The sequence below is a fragment of the Platichthys flesus genome, chromosome 23, assembly GCF_949316205.1.
Source record: "Platichthys flesus chromosome 23, fPlaFle2.1, whole genome shotgun sequence".
In the NCBI taxonomy this organism is placed as follows: domain Eukaryota; kingdom Metazoa; phylum Chordata; class Actinopteri; order Pleuronectiformes; family Pleuronectidae; genus Platichthys; species Platichthys flesus.
Window position 1 is genome coordinate 4671623 of NC_084967.1, and position 20009 is coordinate 4691631.

The 20009-nt window shown below is 40.4% G+C and overlaps 1 protein-coding gene and 2 long non-coding RNA genes across 3 annotated transcripts in view; all 3 read left to right on the forward strand.

Moving 5' to 3' along the window:
* The first annotated feature begins 1815 nt into the window (after nt 1-1815).
* LOC133948542 (uncharacterized) lies at nt 1816-11036 on the forward strand. The gene is made up of 3 exons (XR_009920064.1): nt 1816-1896; nt 2585-2727; nt 10418-11036. It is a non-coding gene; the product is annotated as an uncharacterized LOC133948542 (long non-coding RNA).
* A 564-nt stretch (nt 11037-11600) lies between these two features.
* Nucleotides 11601-16537, forward strand: LOC133948543 (uncharacterized). Its single transcript, XR_009920065.1, has 2 exons — nt 11601-14338; nt 16104-16537. It is a non-coding gene; the product is annotated as an uncharacterized LOC133948543 (long non-coding RNA).
* Nucleotides 16538-17467: 930 nt separating this feature from the next.
* The window catches only part of slc38a4 (solute carrier family 38 member 4), a 34218-nt gene continuing 31676 nt past the window's right edge, over nt 17468-20009 (forward strand). The window contains exon 1 of the mRNA XM_062382352.1: nt 17468-17624. The gene's annotated coding sequence lies outside the window, so the exon portion shown is untranslated. The remainder of the gene's footprint in view (nt 17625-20009) is intronic.

Consider the following 20009-nt stretch of genomic DNA (forward strand, 5'->3'; position numbering starts at 1 on the left):
GCAATTCAACAGAAGCATCCGTCTATTACATGAAATTCCTAGGAAGCAGCAGCAGTCGAGAGAAATACAGTGATTGCTCTGAGAACAACAGCAAGATCAAACCTGGGCTTGATATAATCTTATATCCTGACAGGAAATAGTATTACAGCAGTCAGAGTCAAACACTTCAGAGAGTAAATTAATTTGTGTGTAATTCAGTAGTAACAACACTAGCACTTCACTTGCGCCTGGAAGTGACTGAAGTGAAGAGTTTGACAAGTGTACTGAATTAGCCAATATTCGGAGAGAAGATTTTTTTTTCAAATAAAAGTAAAAAAATACACAAACAAATGAGTTAATTTTTGATGTGTGATCGGATTTCCCATGTTCACTCAGTATAGCTACACTCGTTTTGTGTTGTTGTAGCTGTATGTTCTGTATACATAGGTGTGTTTTAAGCCTGTTTTTCAGGGGTCATTTTCCTTCCCAACCATGTTGACACACGTGTGCTTGCAGTGACAACTGTGGGAGGTGAAACGGTTGATCCATGTCATACATCATGCCATCATCACAATGTAAGCCTATGGACACCCCCCTTTTAGCCTTTACCCAGCAGTCAAGAGGGAAAGGAGTAGCATACTGGAGGTTAGCGAGTTCACATTCCAGGTTGATAACGCAAGCCTCTGTCCTTGAGAGAAATTCAAAGTTAAACTTTTTCAGTCGTTTTAACAGATTTGACTTCAAATGTTTTTTCTGTTGACACCATTCTGCAAAAATGCTTCTTTATGAACCACAGGTTTTTCCTCTATCGATTGCGTTCAACGTCGACAGGATTGCCTCCGCTTGTTGTCAGTTTTTAATGTCACAGGGTCAAATCCAAAAATATAATGGCAACAGGAAAGTGGTGGGGCCCTTGCGGGTGGTGGGCATGTGGCAGACAAAGCGTTGGCCTCACACCCAGCAGATCCTCCCCTACTTGCTAAGAAGCGTGTCATCTGCAGCTCCGCAAACAATAACATTCTCACTGAGGGACTTCACGCGGTCCTCTCAACCCCCCCTTGACCACACAGACAAAAGCCCAAGGAGAAGAAGGAGGGGGAGATTACCCTTGATAAGGCACGGTGCTTAGAATCTTCCTAAGGCCCTGTCCATTTGTTCAGCTGCCTGATGGAAAAGTACAGCACTTGGCTCACCACCCACACACTTGCCTGTGCGGTTGCATCTCATCCTCCTGAGCCACAGCACTGCGTGCAGAATTAGAGCAACTCAATTTGTGGAAACAACTGGCGCATGACGTTCCATCAGACAGATCCCTGTTTGTCCAAACAATCTCACAGGAGACATTCTCATCATGAGTAGTGACAAGAGAGGAAGGACACGGAAATATCACAGCAAAGAGACAAGTGACAGAGACAATTCAAGTGCTTTGGGAAATATTTTTGTCCCCAATCACATTTTAATTATTACCTATGAGAAATACATGCAAACACACAACTTTCTGCAAGAAGGTACAAGTGTTCCAGGGTGGGTGGACCTGTCAAAGAATTCCGGTCAGACCACACCCACACAATCCAGATGAGGCAGAGTGGATTTTTGAGCTTTTAACTTTTCAATCAAGTTTTCAGAGACTTTGAAAGATTAGTTCAGCATTTGGGAAATATTTTGCATATTTCACTTCTAGCTGAGGGTTAAAGTTTGGGCTGGTAAAAGCTAGTAAGAGCAGGGTCTGAATGAAAAAATGCAACCGATACTTCCCACCCCCTCTCCCATTGGCTCTCTGGTCTCAGCCACACTCCCAGGACACATGAGCATGCACTGCCTGACAACAGAAGCATAGTTTTCCGTGACTCGCCCGCTTCCTTCTCACTATGTTCTCGGCTTCAGTGGTGTATGTCTCTCCGGTCCACATGCAGGCAGGTATGTTGGTTAGTGACAGACAGGTATGCCAGGCACTGTAAAAAACATGACCAATCATTTCACTCGGATTAAATAAAATGATTGGTCGTGTTTCTACAGTCCTGCTGGAGCCAGAGACACTGGCATTTCCCCCAGACGATTATTGCTGGCTATTGGGACGTGAAGAGAGTTTCAGAAACAACTTACCAACAAATATGAAGAGGGCCACCAGCTGATTAGTTTGGCATCGCGTAACAACTGTGGTACACAACTAGCTAGTTCTGTCCTAAAGTAACAAAATCCACCAGCAACTATAAAGTTATATTTTGTGTGTGAACAGTTTCTTCTTTTAAGGTGTCGGAATTTTGTTATTTTCATTTGTGCATTTTGTTGTATAGATTATAAAAAATATATAGCATGGTAAGAAGTGAGCATCTAGAGGCACTAGCATGGCCATGATCTTCTCATTCAAGCAAGTGCATAGCATTACCCAAAACCCGAACACTCAAACAATACCTTTAAAGCATAACAAACAAAAAATTCACACCAACATTCCTTTCCATTCAGCAGCAGTGTGTCTCCATACCAGGTTTGATGGTGAGGAAATGGCTGCATTGTGACAGCATATCTGGAGCCAGAGCAGCCTTGAATACTTTCTCACACAAAGGATTTGACGCATTTCTTTGTCTCCTTCCCAAACGTGTGTCAGTTTCAACACAGACGCAGCGTTGAATCACTGAACTGATACTGCAAGAATGTATGCTGTCAGATCCTCTCATTAATGGAGAAGAAAAAAACGTGTCTTTGAGGATGATGCTGGTTCTGACTCCAGGAGAGTGGGAGACACCCCAGGTATAAACATTGTTGGTGACTAACCATGTCACCATGTACGAGGCTAACTTTGTCTGTCACATGGGGACGAAGATGGCCACTGGTTATTTTTGGGTGTGCTTGTTGGGTCTATGTCCGAGACTTGTATAGCAGAATAGTATTTTTAAATATGAGTGGTTATGTTGAGGATGGTGTACTCTAATGGTTATGGTAATGCAGGTGGAAAAGTACTATGGTTATTAATAGCTATTTGAGATTGGAAAAAACAGTATCAGGTTAGAAATTATCAGAGTTAAGTTACAGATTTTGCAGTTAAGGGGGGGGGGGGATAATGGGTATCGCCATATTTATCACAGGTTGGGAACAGCAGATTAAGTTCTTTCCCTTAAAGCAACCCTGAAAAGAGGTTTAGGAAAAGATGCAGTCCCATTTGTGAACTAGGCTTAACACTAAAAACACAAACTGATCCTCCCTCAACAGTGGGGCTCAACTCAAGTGCTTCGCTTAATGTTTATTTTCAATAAAACCTACATGGAGCTGCATACACATCACAATATAACTGACAATAAGCAAGTCAGGATGTTGCAACTGATTCAGATGTGCCTGTAATAACAGTACAGAGCTCCACACTCAATTGTTACATTAGTTGTACCAGTACATACTTTAGGTTCACTGCCATTTTTTCACCGCGCCTCTTGGCATCGCAATGATACACCAATTATACCTTTTCTTGACAGTTCCCATATATTGGTAATTTCTTATGGGCTGGGTATCCCGTTCCCTCAGGATCAATTGTAGATTTGATTTGATTGATTTAAGGATATTTCATGTAAAATACCAATATTGCTCCGGAATGAAAGATATTTTCAGAGGAATAAAACTGTAAACTGTACAAGGAAACCTCTGACTCGGTTTTATCTTAAAAATATTAAGGTAGGACTGGCACAATAAAAAATCTTGTTGGACAATATTTTGTCCCAGAAATTATTGTGACAAATTATATTATTTTCATCACTGTGAAACCATTTTAAACCACTAGTAGTATGATAATATTATAGCATAATCGTGCAAGTACACCCTTTCAAAGAGCAACTAACTTAATTCTGAAGAGAATTCAGTCTCAGATTTGAATTCCCTGAATAATAAACCATAGATAAAATATAACACACAAAACCAAAACAATAAACAAAATGGACTCTGTCTCTGCTAAAAAAAATTGTCCTTGAATAAATATTCAACATTTGGCACAGAATACATGTAGCCAGCTCGGTAAGCTGGATGAGATAGATATGATTTACATGAGCTTTTAGGTCATAAACTTTAGAGCGAATCAAACAAACACAAATTAAACCTCAGGACCGTTCATGTCCTGATACCTTGTGATCAGCATTGGTGTTTATTTTTCAAGTGTAAAGTCAATGCAGGTCAGCGGGAGTGTGGAGGGAGGACAGCAGCTGACTCTTCCTGCTCCAACAACAGAAAGATAGTGAGCAACTATCTAGTGAACACAGAGGAGCATTTATCTGCTAAACAACCTGAAATTTCCCCCAGGTGTTGTTGGAGAGCAAACCAAAGCGAACACAAAGAGTAAATGAGGATGTTTTTTAAGTGAAGCCAAAATATACTATATACTATGCAAACAGCACCAGATTTTTAAGTTACAGAATCATGTGAGCCAGTGAAGAATGTTAAACAGTCGGCTAAAGAGCAAATCAAGTTGTTGTTGAGACCAAAACAGAGTAAAAAAGGAGAATATTGAGTAGGGTCAAAAAATACAACTGTGTAACTTTAATGTGTAAATGGGCTATTTCTTGCTATTACAGTCCCACCACAATTAATTTAGGTTTAAAATACCTGTGGCATCTTCAGTTTAATGTTTCTAGAAATCAATCAAAGCAATGAAAACATTACTGTTACAGTGTGAAGATAGCTGTGATCTGTTTCACGAAGGTAATCTTTCAAAGACAAAACAGACAAACAACGCAATTCCAGATTTGAAATATGATTAACCAGATGGCATGAGAATCTCTCTGCCCTTTGTAACGCACGCAACAACAAAGCAGATAAAATTGAGAAACAGGATGTTCAAGCTGTGCAGTAACTGACAAACTGCACGTGTCCCCTGTTTTCTCCAAAAGCTTCGGGACACGTGTGCATAGTCGCAGTGGTCCCTCCAACCCAGCCGACCGTTGGCTTGTTTGGGTTTGTTGCAGACGAACCCCAACAGCAGGAGAGGAGCAGGGGGGCTCCTTTCATGCGCATGTGAACGTCAACAGCAGTCTAAGCTACGGAAAACCTGCCCCCAGACCCATTAGAGAGCAGGGTGCAGACAAATAGGGGCCAGCAAAACACATTGCATAATACCTTATACAACAAGCCACGGAAATTAATAACTGGAGCAGAGAAGCGGAAGAATTGGGAAATTATGTTGAGGCCTTGCGGTATTGTGTTGTGGCCCTGGCATGAGGGGCACACCGGAGGGCTCAGAGGATTCACAAAGGAAAACGCCACGCACGCTGAGTGGACACTTTTGAGAAGAACTTTGATGCAGAGCTGAACAAATGTGCACAAATTAATGCATTTTTTTTTAATGATATACCTCACAAGATAATGTCCGTCTTCCTCCAAGGTTGTATATTTTTAAGATAAAGCAGTAAAGATCACTCAAAATGTGCCTAATAGGTGAAATTACTTCAGCCCGAGTTAATAAATAAAAAATAAAGTAGTTGGAAAATACATAAAATGTATTACAAAAGGTCTTTTAGATATGAGATCTGTGTCTAGTGTTTGCAAACACATTTTCACTTCAATACAACTTCTTAGAGATAAAATGGAACCTGTCAGTTTCTTCGACTTGCTTTTCACAATGTTAAAGGGTAATGACATGTCTTCAGTCTGAGGGACGTAAATGATAATTACTGATAACGAAGCTACAATTTCACTTTCATGTCGTGCAGCACGTGCGTGCTCCTGGCGACAGCAGCACAGTTACTTTATTATTTTTTATATTTCGGGTCAACTCAAAGAGGACTGCCTGCTGCTTTAGCAACAAAGAAAACTCAAACCTGAGAATTTTGACAATATATCTACAAAACTTAATTTTAGTAAAATTCATCCAGGAGAGCGTTTCAGCTCAGAAATAATTTCCATTAATAGTGACAGTGACACACCTAAAATGTTTATCACGTGACCATTCACATGTATTTGGTATGCGTGCAAATGACAGGAATTATATAGATTTATTTTTTTAAATCAGAGTAATCATTGAGAAATGCATGAACAAGGAACAGCAATTGCTAAACTGAGAGCAGGGATTTCTTCCCTGCACTGATGATGAGGTGGAACGGTTTCAGACAGTGTGTGTTAGCATGCTTGCATTGGTAGATGAGTTGTGACTGATATGAGTCACTAAGTGAATAAAAGAAACTCCATCAATGTTTCCAATTTTCAAACATCTCACTTTCTTCCCCTCTATTCTGCAGCGCAGTCCCAGTAGGTGAAAGAACTTGGCCCCATGAGCTGGTCCCATTTTAGTTAGACAAATGTGAACCAAGGCATGACCTGATCATTAACATATTGTCCATGCATCAGACTGAACCAACTGGGAAAGTGTTCTTCCACGCAAGAATGATGAATATTTCTTTGGGGATCAAGCACAAAAGAAAAAGTGAATCTTCTATTAAAGTAAAATGAAGACTGTGTGTTTCAAAGCAAAGTTACTGAAAGAACATAGATGTGAAAAAAGAAGAAAAAAAAGACATAATCGCAATAAACTCTTACCTGACCACCTGACCTACATGGAGGGATATACCAAAGCTTTCCATCTCAATTTTCTTCCTTAAATTCCCTCATAACATCTGCCGCACGGTGTTGCACAACCCTTGTAACCGCTCCTCAATACTTAAATCACTACAGACAGAAAAAAAAGTTCAAGAATGTTTTAAAGATATGTCAATCATGTTTGAAAAATAATCCATGCTACCGGCTGGCACATTAATGTATATCAATTACAGCAAGTTTCAGCAAGAATTGCTGATACTTAACATAACTTACAGCTGTGCCTGACGGGAATCCAACTACTTTTGCACCAATGTGTTCATAAACTAAAGTACTGGACACATACAAAGTTGGACCAGATGGTGGCCCAAGAGGAAAAGTTACGTAATTACTTAAGATATTAAGATATCATCCTCTGGGAAATATGAATATCTGTATAAGATTTCAGCACAATCCACCCAAGAAGTGTGTAATTGTTTAAGTCTTGAACAAACATAGACCAATATAGTCACAGACACTCCTGCGATGGCTAAAAAGAGACTTTACCATTTTTTGCAACCCTGCATTATGAGGAACTATCCACTCTGTCATTATTCACTAACCAACATGTAGAGTGTAAACTGGACATTGACTAATGTATTTTATTTATGCACATCAAATTCTCTCATGGGGCTACTCACTGGATCCACTTGTGAAAAATAAAGTGCCTAGAGCTTTTGTTATTGAAAGGATTCAACTTAATTTTGTCCTGAGGTAAATTCCTGCTTTTATTAGTGTGTGAGGGACTTGAGACTATTCTTAGACTGTTATTTCTCTCATGGTCAAAATAACATCTGGACAAACATCCATTTCTTCGAGGTGAGGGGTCCTTGTCGGGGTCTGTGGTCTTTGCCTCTTACAGATGAGAACTTATTTTATAAGAAATCAGGCAGACAGATGTTGGAGTTCACAAAAACACGCTCACCGGGTCCGAGCATTTGCCTCTCCGCGCTTTGTCCTGCGATAAACACAGATGTGGATCCTATCCAGGAAACAGTGGGTGATAACACCATGTTCTCCTCTCAAAAAATGAGCAGGACGCTGCCAGAGTTAGAGGTTTGAATGCCTGTGCAACTTTTCACTCTTTGTCCCTGTTTGTCCCAGTTCAAATGCAGTACAGTTTAGTCGGTCCAGTAATAATTGTAACACCAGTAATTTTTTGGCATTTCTGTGCCAGTTGCGTAACGAGCGCTTTTGTTTGACTGGTTTGCTCAATGGGAGTTACAGGTATGTTCCGGTCTGAAGTATATGTAATGTTTGTTTGTCAGTATTATGATCAAGTTCAACCTTTTGAGTTCAACAGTGTTTGAAGAGAGTGGACAGGCTGGCTGCTGAGGGTTCAGTTGCACGCTGCTGTTCAAATTTACAGGGATTAAAGAAAGAAAAGGCAGATGGGGGTTGATGACATATACTCACTGCTGCACGCTACATTTACATTACTCTAGAATGTGAACTCACGTTAACTTACTTGGTTGTTGGTGACCTGTGGATACCAGGACGCGGTACAGACAGTCCATCGGCCCACAAGGACACATCCAGGTTAGGTTACAGAGAAATGTGGCACAACTGCTGCAAATACACTGTCCAGCATTGCATTTTCCGCAACCATGACCCATGTTCAGCACTAATCGATATTGTACACAAATATAAACTACAATAGCACTCAGTATACCTCCCTATCTCTCAAGATTTAAGAAAGTGAAAAAAATTCCTGGACCCACCCATTTGTCTTGATTGCTAAGTCTTGTCATGTCCCATCTTTCTACCAAGTTGCAACAAAATCGTCACTAGGTGTAAAGATTCCCAACATTCAGTTCCAGTGGCCTACTGGCTAACTAACCTCATTCCTCAGCATATAGCTGACAGTGGACTCCTCTGGATCCATCCGTTTGGAGTTACTCTCGTTCAGGTCCCCAACCTGAGACTGCCAAATTTGAAACATGCTCATCTCTTCCTTGATGGTGACTCACCTTTACCATCGGATAGGAAACTAAGGATCCATTCAGATCCATAACTGTGATCATCAAATGCAGAGGCATTAAACAGTTACATGGCTTCTCCCACCCTGTTGGTCAAATAGTAATTTAGGTAAAGAGCTAATGTGAGATGACTGATACCACTATCTTTACTGCAAGTTGTTAAAAGTTCTGAGAGTCAAGGATTCTTAAAGAAACGCACAGTCGTGCACGTGAGGTCAGTCATATACTTCCTTTAGGTCATCAGGTTATTTCAGTGCAGAGACAAACTGTATAGTTGTTGCAAATGCAAAATTATCGCAATCCGTACAACTTTCTTTTGATCATTTGTAACATTTTATAAATGATTTAGTAATACACCAATAAATATAAGTACAAATACTGTATATTTAACCATGGACTACGCCATTCTGAAACAGAGAAAATACTAAATAAAACCATTTGGAGTGTGCTGAAAAAGAAAGAACCGACTGATGCACTGAGCAACAGGTCGGTCAATGACAACAGCAGCTGTTGATGTCAGAAACAATGTTAGGACTGTGGAGAAAACCCCCAGAGCAACTGCCAGTAACATCGCCATCAACCTCCACAGGGCAGAGGGGAAAGTATCACAATCCACTGTTTTAAGAAGCACAAATCTAGAGGCTAGACCACAACATGCAAACCTCTCATCAGCAGAAAGAATCTGAGGGCCAGGGTGGAATTTCCTAAAAGAACTACAGACATGAGCCATAAAACAACTGGAACAAAGTTTTATGGAAAGAAAAGATCTGCTCGTGATCCAGCACATACAAACTCATCTGTTAGGCAGGCAGGAGGTGGTGTTGTGTTTGGGGCCTTCATGGCCACTTCTGGAAAGTTCTCATTAATCTTTATTGATGATGTGCCGGCAGCAGCAGAATAAATTCAGAAGTCTACCGGAATATTTTGTCTGCAAGTTTACAAAGAAATAAATCCAAACTTCACCATGCAGCAAAACAATAAACCAAAACACACCGCCAACACAAACAGGAGTTCATCAGGAGAGAAGGTTGAAGGCTTTGGACTTGCTGTGTGAGTGACTGGACATAAAACCTATAGAGCAGCACTTAAACCCAGAAGTCTAAATGTTTGATATCGCTCTACACGTCTGAGTCAACCTGCACAGAACTCACCATCATAAACATCATCTGGTAGCAACATCTCTCATAGCACTCGTTTTGTGTATTAACATAAGACATTGATTAGTAGAGAGTATTACATTTCCCTCATTTGTAAACATCCCGGTCACAACCTGTTCCAGAGACTCCCGTACGGAAAAAGGTTCCGGGCTATCAGGACTAAAACCTTGCGTCACCTGAACAGTTTTTTCCCCATGGCAGTGGGGCTCACAAACAAGCCCCTTGCATCACACTGACTCTGCTGACCCCCCCCCCCCCCCCCCCCCCACCTCGCACATCATTTATAACTCTATATTATTGGCATTATCACCAATCTCTGCACCTTAGAACCGTGCGTAACACTACTTACTGTATATATTGTTGTTCGAAATTGTTATTGTTTTTTATATTGTTGTTTTTATATTGTTTTTTTTATATTGTTGTTTGTACAGTGCACCAACCACACCAAGGCAATTTCCTGTATGTGCAAATTTACATGGCAATAAAAAGAATTCTGATTCTGATTCTGATTCTGATCTAAACAAATACCAAAGTACGTCATTATCATTTAATTGACACTCAAAATTATAATTCAACTTATTCACCTCAGCTTTTCTACCCGATTTATTTGCAGAATATAAACATTTCTCCCCTTATTCATAGCTCATCATTAAAGCAATGAAACATATTGTGTAATGCCACAGTGTCAAACACAGCTTCAAGTCTCACACCTCTTTTCAACCCCACAAGTGAAATGCACTTTCTATTTCTGTTAAATAGGTCAGCCCGGTTTTGTGAACCAGGATTGCCACAGTTCGGACGAGATGTGCAGTATCTCAGTGTGCGAATGCTTGAAACTCAGATCCTGCCTCAGCAGCTGTCGTGTAATAATAGTCTGCAATATTTATTTATTGCTTGACAAGAAGTGAGTATCCTGAACCTCTGATGACATCGAAAGAAAACAATGCCACATGGTCAGCTGATGTCATTACATAAAACATAAGTGGTAGGAAAAGATGACCTTTCAATATAATTGATTATTGATACACCTTCATGTGACCTTGAATGGTCTCAAGACCTAATTACTGTACCTGTGGATTGAAACTAAACCTGATTACTGTCAGTGTTGGAGTGTTTAATCACTGTCAGCTGAAGGAGCCTCTCATGTGAGATGCTTTACTCAGTATCTGTGCTGGGATTCAGAAAACGATTTAAATCATGTCACCAAGTATCAAAGCATGAGCTGCTAAAGAGACGGCAACCCTGTAATATGCTACATGAGCATTTTGGTTGGTAATAATGACATTTCATAATGACATTATCATGATGTCTTTTTTACCATAAGATGACAGGTGATTGGTTATTCTAAACAAGCAGTAGATCATGTAACTAATCTTAAACAATATGATTTTTTAATCAATATTAGCTTTTGGCTTATAACTATATATATATATATAAATACATTTATTGACAATGCATGACATAATTTCTGCCTTCATTGAAACGTCTTCATGTCGTCACTATATATATGATTGGGACTCATTTTCTGAGATTTGAATTGTCTATTATTTGAGAAAATATGGAAGATTAGATTATATAACCATAACTTTGAACAGTCACCCACAAAAGTTGATCACCTGGAGATACCATCGCAGATAATATTCTCACCAAGTTTGTGGGAAATCTGTTAATGCATTGTTAACTTATTTTCTATGCACGCACACACTCACGCGCTCTCACACGCACACACACACTCACACACACACACACAAATAATATCATTATTCTAACACAGGTTAACAAAACCCTTTCAAAACTGCATAAAACATTTAGGTTCTACTAGTAAAAGTGCTTTTTAGACCTAAATATGTGAAATAAGCTTTCTTTTCCAATAAAACAACAGACACTGTGTCCGTCCAGTCAACAACGACCCTTGCTGAGAGAAGTAGGTACCTTCCTTTTCCGGTTTCTGTTTTGTTGTTATTTCACGAGAGTTAGTGTCGTCTGGGGCTGACGACTACAACTTCGAACTTTTTGACTGTGAAGAAGTGATCTTAAAGAACTCTGCAGCCTGCTCTTTCCCACTGAGTGAGGCAATAAGCTACATTTGCCACTACTAGCATACACACCATACACGTCTTTTCAACTAAGTAATAAAATCCACATGAAGGTAGAGCAGTTATTTTCAGACACTGGTGGTGGTTAAGTGGGACCTTGTGAGGTTAATTAAGAAGCTGAAGGGACATGAATAGTTTTAATGGGACCACTAGGGTTTCCCATCAATTACCCAGACTGTGGCTGCCTGCCATGGTCTAATTTGTCCAACCAGTTTTATAATGAACCAGAAAAATGTTTACTCATAATAAATAACTAAGTATTTTTTATCTGGCCCGACCCCGAGACTCTCATTATTAGAGAAACACTGGGACCATACGAAAAGAAATTCCACAGTAAAAACCATGTCGATTTAGTGAAGTGAGTGGTGAAAAGAAGAGGGTGTGAGCCTGTGACTGTATGTCAGTATATCTTATGTGACTGATGGTTGACCTGTGCCTTACCTCTCACCCAGTGCATGATGGGATGGGATTCTTCTCCCCATGACCTGCACAAATAATGGAATGAATACATATACATTGTGTGAGGGTTAGGGTGAGACATGAGTATCAAACAAGTTCCAGACTCAATCCATAACATGCCAGATAATAATGCATGCCATGCATCTTTATCATTTCTTCACCATCATATGTAAATAACTGAGGATTGAGCACAAAATGTCCACGGCAGCACCACACCCTTCATTCCAAGATACTATTCATCAGCATTCACTTACCATTCATTGTATTGACAACTACAGACTTGTCTGAGGTTTCAGACTTTTCTCAGACTATATAAATACTATTAGGTTTTTAAAAGTTTGGAGGCTGCTCACCTGTGTAAGGTTATCTTCCTCCTCCCTGATTGAGGTTGAAGCCTGCAGCCATTTCCATTCCTAAACCACTAAATTAAACTTTACCCCCCAAAAATACAGCTTTAAATGATGCAAATGAACAACAACATAGTAATAACACATTACACTCTCAAAAAATGGATGAATACAGATATTGTAAAGAAAAACTCAGGTGCCGTGTAACTTGTCATGTGGAAATATCACTCATCCACATCAAGAGGTGGAACCTCATGTAGAGTTATACTAGTGTTTAACACAGGTCAAATGGACTGGTTGATTTATTGAAGATGCTTCACCTCTGATCCATGAGGCTTCTTTAGTTCTAACTGACTGATCGGAGACACAGGTATTTAACTTGTAGGGTCATTAGGAGTTGTTGAGGTTACCTCCAGATTTTGGCCGGGGAGACAGATGGTTTGAAAGAGGAGTGAAGGAAGCCATCTTTGTCAAACTAGAGGCATCAGCTCTGAAGAGAGGAGGAGGATCCTATCATCCTACTATCAGCCATATACAATACAGTCCTGACTTCCATCCCCAAGAAGTTTCACAACAATTCACACCTTAAAGCCTGAAACATGCTTCTGCGTTTTTCACGGGCCCGTAAGCGCAAGAGCCCTTCCGGGTCCCTTACGTGCTTATGTATCCCTCCTTACGTGCTGACGGGTGTCGACCCCCTTTTCTAAAATTTACGGCAAAGCTCCGCAAGCTCACTCAGCCTGCAAGGCTGTGATTGGTCTGCTCTACATCCCTTCTGGAGCTGCATTTCCGGTTTCATGTCCCATAATACCGGCAGAAATCACGGAAGATTTAGAAGAACGAATATGGACCAAATAGAAGAGCACTTGGCAGAAGATATCCGATAGTATGATCACTTGTATAACCTGTCACTGACTGGCGGATTTGTCCGCCAGAAAAAGGCTACGAGGAGCCGCAGTGGCTATGTAAATAAACAATCGACGAAGAAGAAAGAAAGCGTCTCTAAGGTCGTCTTCGACAAAAAGCATTACTCCGCCTAGTGTTCTGGCGCGGAATTGCTTAGTAAGACGCGCAACGGTTTGGGAAGCATGAATGAAAACGAGTCTTGCGCCACAGCGGCATGAAAAGACGCAGACGCAGTCGCAGAAGCATGTTTCAGGCTTAACACAAGTGACTCACAGGGGGTCAACGACCTACAATAACTCCCAACGAAACCAAAAGCAGGGTGGGACCAGTTTCTGAGGTAACCTCAACGACCCCTAACGACCCAAAACGACCAACAACGACTCCCAAAGAAACCAACAGACGGTCCAGCCTCTCAGGTAACCTCAGTTGACCTAATTTTAACACTTGGATATACCATGACCTGAAGTTATTGTGTGTAACGTAAGCAAAGATACTTTTACTGAATATGTTCAGTTTCCACACATCCTCACCTAATTTTATTTTTTTAATTGACATTCATGATATGGACGGAAGGGGTGGTGCGCGTTCCAGTTGGCGAGCAGAAGTTCAGTCGTCTGTGAATGAATGTGGGCACTTGAGGAATGTGGGCACTTGAGGATCGAAGTCTTGAATGTCATGAATCATGAAGATTATAAACTCCCATGTCTGTAGCTGATTGTGTATTTCATGTTAAATAAATTGTGTTGGCAGGGACTTAACATGATTTTGCTATTATCAACTTTAACAGGCATTTGATGATGCCCCCCACCCTCTTGTAGCAACAGAGGTAACAGTGGCTCGACTCAAAGACAACCGTAGCATATGGAACAGATGTAAGCCCCTGTGGTAGATATGATGAATGCACATCTGGAACAGCAGTGGTTACACACATGTTAATGGTAATCAAACCTGAATATTTTAATTCAATGTCAGGAAAGACTTAAAAAATGATTTTACAGTATTTCAAGCTTGATTTGTGCGATTCCATTACATATTTACAGTGGCATGGTGGTTCTGCAATTTTTCTGAGGATTAAGACTTAAGAGCTGTGCAAATCCTAACAGAATATTATACTCTTAATACATATGGGCTGGGGTGAAAACAGAAGCATCGAGTGTTTAAAACCAGACAAAATAATGTTCAAAATGTATTTAGATTAATTTTAATCAATGTTTATAACTCACCTTGAAGGGTGGCCTGTTACACTGTGCGGTTCTCTTATCAAGAAGATGTCAAATCCTATGTCATTGCCTCATTTATTTGATTCTTGCTTAAAGTTCATATTTTGCTAAATGAAAGTTTATGGCACAGTGGAAGAAACAATATCTTTTACAGGGTTCTGTCATTGTGAAGCAAGTTTTGAGAGCAGCGAATGTCATGTCAAATCTGTTACTGCAAACAAATACATATACAAAACACCAGTTAGTAGGATAACCAGTTGAAATGGAGTAATGGTGCTATCTATCAAGCAACTATTGGATAAGAGAAAAGGGAAATTATAAACATAAATCGTAAGAGGTCACCTTATAAAACTTAAGCCTGTTATCTAGCTCTGGTAATGCTATGTAGCGTCTGTCAGCTAACATTGACTTGTGTTGATGAGGAAGCTAGCTAACTCGATAACTAGCTAATTTCATTTTATGTTCACTAGCTAAATGTTAGCTAACATGTAACACAACAAGACAAAGTGCTAAAATATGTTTCTATACATAACTAACAGGTTAACTTACTGGTTAACTAACTGGTTAATAACAGTTTCATACCGTGTGGCTGTAGTGACATGTCAGCAGGTTAGTGACAGTCACGTATCTTTAACGAACTTCAGCTGTTTACGTATCTGGTGGGTTGGACAAATGGCTGCGTTGGCTGTGATTGGCTTAATGATGCTTCATTCAAACAAACTCGACCAATAGCTTTTAGGTAGTACGGAACGCAGCCCTGGACGCCTGAACAGACGCAGAAAGGACCACCCACACTGTTTGATTGATTGGTAAAAGAGAAAATCAGAGACCCAATTTGGAGTTAGTAATTAGTTATTGTTGTGATGGTTGATAGTTTCTAAAGCAACATCACCAAGTCTTAGTACAGTTTACAGAAATAAATATAGCTAAGTCATGCTGTAAAAAACAAATTCCCCATAATAGTATCGTATTCTCATATAGGAAAATGACCAGGCCTATATTGCATGTTATATTTCACTTCAAGTAATGATTATTTTATTTTCAATATGTCTTTTACTTTTTAATTTAATTTTTAATTGTCTGATCAATAAAATGTCAAAAAACAGTAGGCGAGGGTGCTTCTGTCTGACAAACAAAAAAGCTGCCATCTTTAAACCATAGAAGCTGCACTAGAAAAACTGAAAACAAATTTTTCCACAACACTAATTGAATGTTTATTAGATTATTTAAACACTTGCAAAGTCTTCTCTCTTGATCAACTGATTGCAGCTCCATTAGAAAGCAGTCACATTCTGCCACTTTATACACTGTAAGGTAATTTATTTATCTTTGAAAATTGCAGTTTTCTAACTCATCACATGGTTTCTGTGTGATATCAAAAATACCATCAATGCAATTAAATCTTTTTCTCTGGCAGCGGTGGACAGACCCTATTTGGAGCAGTGGGACATCTCCCTGAGAGTCCTTTGTTCCTGCACCGCCGTGACATCACTCATACCTGGCACCAGGCGTGACGGTTGCCTCCTCGAGCAGCTGCCCTGTCTTTCTACATTGAGTTTGCTTGTGATACTGGTCATCTATTACAATAAGAATCAACTGATGAGGGATGAGTGGTTGGAGTGAACCACAAGTGAACAGGAAGCAGTCACAGGATCTTTCTGTTCCCTCATTCAGAGAGAGAGAGAGAGAGAGAGAGAGATCGAATGTCACCTACGTTCATTTATTGACATAATCCTATCTGACAGTGGCTTTCTGAAATGACTGTTTTTTAAACATGTAGCCTCCTCTTTATGCAGTAATAATATGCAACTGCTAAAATGTTTGTTTTTTTTAAATATAATTGTAATGACCTCTGCCCTGTATGTTATGTTTTCACCCGATTGTTTACTCTTCTGTTTGTTTATTGGTTTTATTTGTTGGAAAATATTTAACACATTTTCACCAAACATGTTGGAGGGATGAGGCCGGGACTTAGGACAAATATATTGAATTATGGTGAATATGCAGACTTAGCTTCCATTTTCTGGAGTGAAATAATACAATTGTTTTTAAAATCTATTTTATAATTACCTCCACCAGGGGAAGTCATGTTTTCATCTGTGTCTATTTGTTTTTTTGTTGAATTGTTCACACAATTAAACAAACAACGAATCAGATTTTGGCCAAACTCGTTGAAGGGGCCTAACCTTTGTAATTTACGTGCAGATGCGGATTATGGATCGAATCCAGGAATTTTTTTTCTTTCTTTTCCTATTTTTTAGAGAAATTTCTAATTTACGTTTTATTATCAGGCCTTTGCTATTATAAGAACCACCACTTCCTTTTTCTTTTATATTTGTACCATGAGAAAATCTGGGGGATTGTTGAGCCTTTTACTGAACGCAACATATTTTTTTATATCAACTGTTATATTAAAGAATATTCCCACCATACATATAAAATACACTTTCCCTTTAATACCATTAGTGAATGGGGAGTGTGCGACGCTGCTTTCCCACCAGATGTAAACAAAGCGTGTCCGTCAGTAAACGCTCCACACTCATTAAACAAACCTGTCATTTAATCTCACTAAACAGTTGCGCAAACTCCACACTTGACCCAGTATAAATATGCATGTGGATAGTCATATCTGAAGACAACAATGGAGCCGTGTGAGATGAAGGATCAAGTGAGGGATAAGTGAGGCTTGGGTCTTTTCACCTGCAAAGAAAGGAGACGGGAGGGAGGGAGGGATCTGGAGAGAGAGGAGTGAAGGAGCCCCCCAGCAGAGCGCTGTAACACGACGCCCCGAGAGTTGCCATCATCACATGGCAGATGGAAAATTCCACTCGGGCTCCTCGCTTGTTAAATGGGAAGGGTCTCCAACTCCTGTTTTCACCAGTCCGCCTCCTCCTCCTCCTCCAGGCTGCACGCAGCTGTCTGTCCGCCGGAGCAGTAGGTAAGACCCCCCCAACATTTACACATCCAGCCTGTACTTTTGTGTGCAGCGGTAGCGACCAAATATTATTATAACTCGTTTAATTTAAATCCCCCCTCCCCCCTGCATGTGGCTCGCTCGTTAATTTGGCCACCATGCTTGATGGACTCGGGAGCGCGCATTTTAATTCTGATTATTTCTAAGGAGCGGCTGCAGCCGGAGGGTTCACAAATTAAAGCGGGATTATGGGTGCATGGGTTTTTACTGACTTTTCCTAGTTGTTTTGTGTATACTTGCATCCGTGTTATTCATCGTACGAGTACATTTAAGTTAAAGAGCAACAGTAGCTGTGTGAGTGAGCGTGTGTTTGTGTGTGTGGAGCTTCCTGCAGGGCGTCACTGGAAGCGCGAACCTTTGTTTTCGTTTTCTTACACGAACAACAGAATTCGCTTTTACTCTTGGTTTCATAGACTTTTAAACGTCATTCACTAAACGCACCAGTTCACGTCGTGGACTGACGCTACATTTTGCATAGAAGCTGTTGCGAATTTGCGTGTTTGCTGTGCTGCCCCTTTCTTTTTTCGCGTTTACTTTAGGAGAAAAAACCCAATGGAGAATATTATTGTTCCCTGTTTGTAACTTACAGCCGCCACTGCCAAACCAGAAGCTCACATCTTATGGATATAAGTAAGAATGGTTATTATTGAAGGGGTTAATAATGTGTAATTAACAGGGGCTATGAACAAAGTAAAAAATATGGATCATGGCATTATGTAACAGCAGACAGTAGCATGCAGAGTGTGGCCTGCAGGGCTCACTGAGGACTAATAAATATGTTATGACTGCGATCGCAGGCTCAGACTGTTGTCATGCTTATCTGGAAAATATTATACAATATTGCCGGGTTAATTCTAACTCGATTTGATCTCAAGAGACTTGGCAGCCAAGTGCCACACGGCTCGGTTGTGATTCTCCGATCCCTGCAAACTGCAAAGCATCACCACAGTTAATCTTATATACTTTTCCATTTTTGCAAATAATTGACATTTACTGATGTTTGATTTAGGCCTTCCTCTCTTTTTTTTCTTATAAATGTCATTCAGCTCTCGAGTGTTTCTTCCCTTGTTGTGCCTTCTCTGGGGAGCTTTTCAGACACGTGCACATGGAGTCTCACTTTTTCTCCTGTAGCCAATATGTTATGTTCGGGCATTTTGAGTCATAAGCATCTGCAGCAACGCACCACGACCTCAGAGTGGCAACTGGGAACAAAGACTAGATTCAGCCCGTCGAGAATATTTGAGCTGGGGTATGTTTTAGCAGTGAGTCCAGTTTCTGTCCCCCCTCAATGCTAAAAATACATGGTTGCCACACAGTGATTGTGCACGTTCACCCTCACGCCCCGTCTGTTCCCTGTGCACCTTACTTACATAACAGGAAGAAGTGCTCTAGTCATTTCTTCCCCTAATAGGGCCTCACTTGTCTATTTGACTGATGGATTTTTAAGTGTTTCCAGTTATTATAATATGCAACTGGTAGTGCTTTATGGTGATGTGGGGATTTTAAGGTTTGCACAATTACCCTGCGTTTCTACTGTTTTAGTAAAGACTGAAAAGAAATTGGTTTGGTTTGGAATGAAAACGGGAAACAAGATATAGCACAAATTTGAGAAAACACAACGTCCTGGTGCTCTGCACCAACCTGCTGCTTCAAAAGTGTAAATCATAGACCAATCCAACCACTGCCGCAGATGACATGACACAGCTGTCTACATAGGCTGAGGAGTACGCCTCAAATCATCGTTGCACACCGGAACATTTTGTTCAAAACCCGTTACAGTAGCTCCTCAGGGACTATATGTGCTGCAGGTTGAGGGTTGAAATAAAAGGACAGGTTTGAACACCTGTCAGCAGGGTGACGCTTGATCACAGATCCTGGATGACATATGCAGATCACGCCCCGACGCAGCGACTTGGGGGGTTGCGGCGCCGCTGGAGCTGGCTGATGTAACTTGTACCTTGAATGAGCACATGAGCCATGTTTCAAAAGGAGTGGTTATCACCGACAAACAAAGACACAGCGAGGTAGTGCCACAAAGCATAGAAACATCTGGCCTGTTTCCAAAACACGGTCAACACATTCAATAGAAACCTGTGAACATGGTTCACAACGCAAAGATCGCTCTAAGTTAACCTGCAGGATTACAATCAGTTCAACTGTAACTCAGAAACCTGGAATGTGCAAAGCCACATCCCTGTAAGTGCCATTTTGATTCATCTTGAATTTTGCTTTCTTGCCAAGAGTTACGTAAAATAACACCACTGCTATTATCTGGTCTGCTTGATAAATATATATTTATATGTTTTTTTTCTTCAACCCAGTAAGTTAACCTAAAGACTGGTGGCAGAG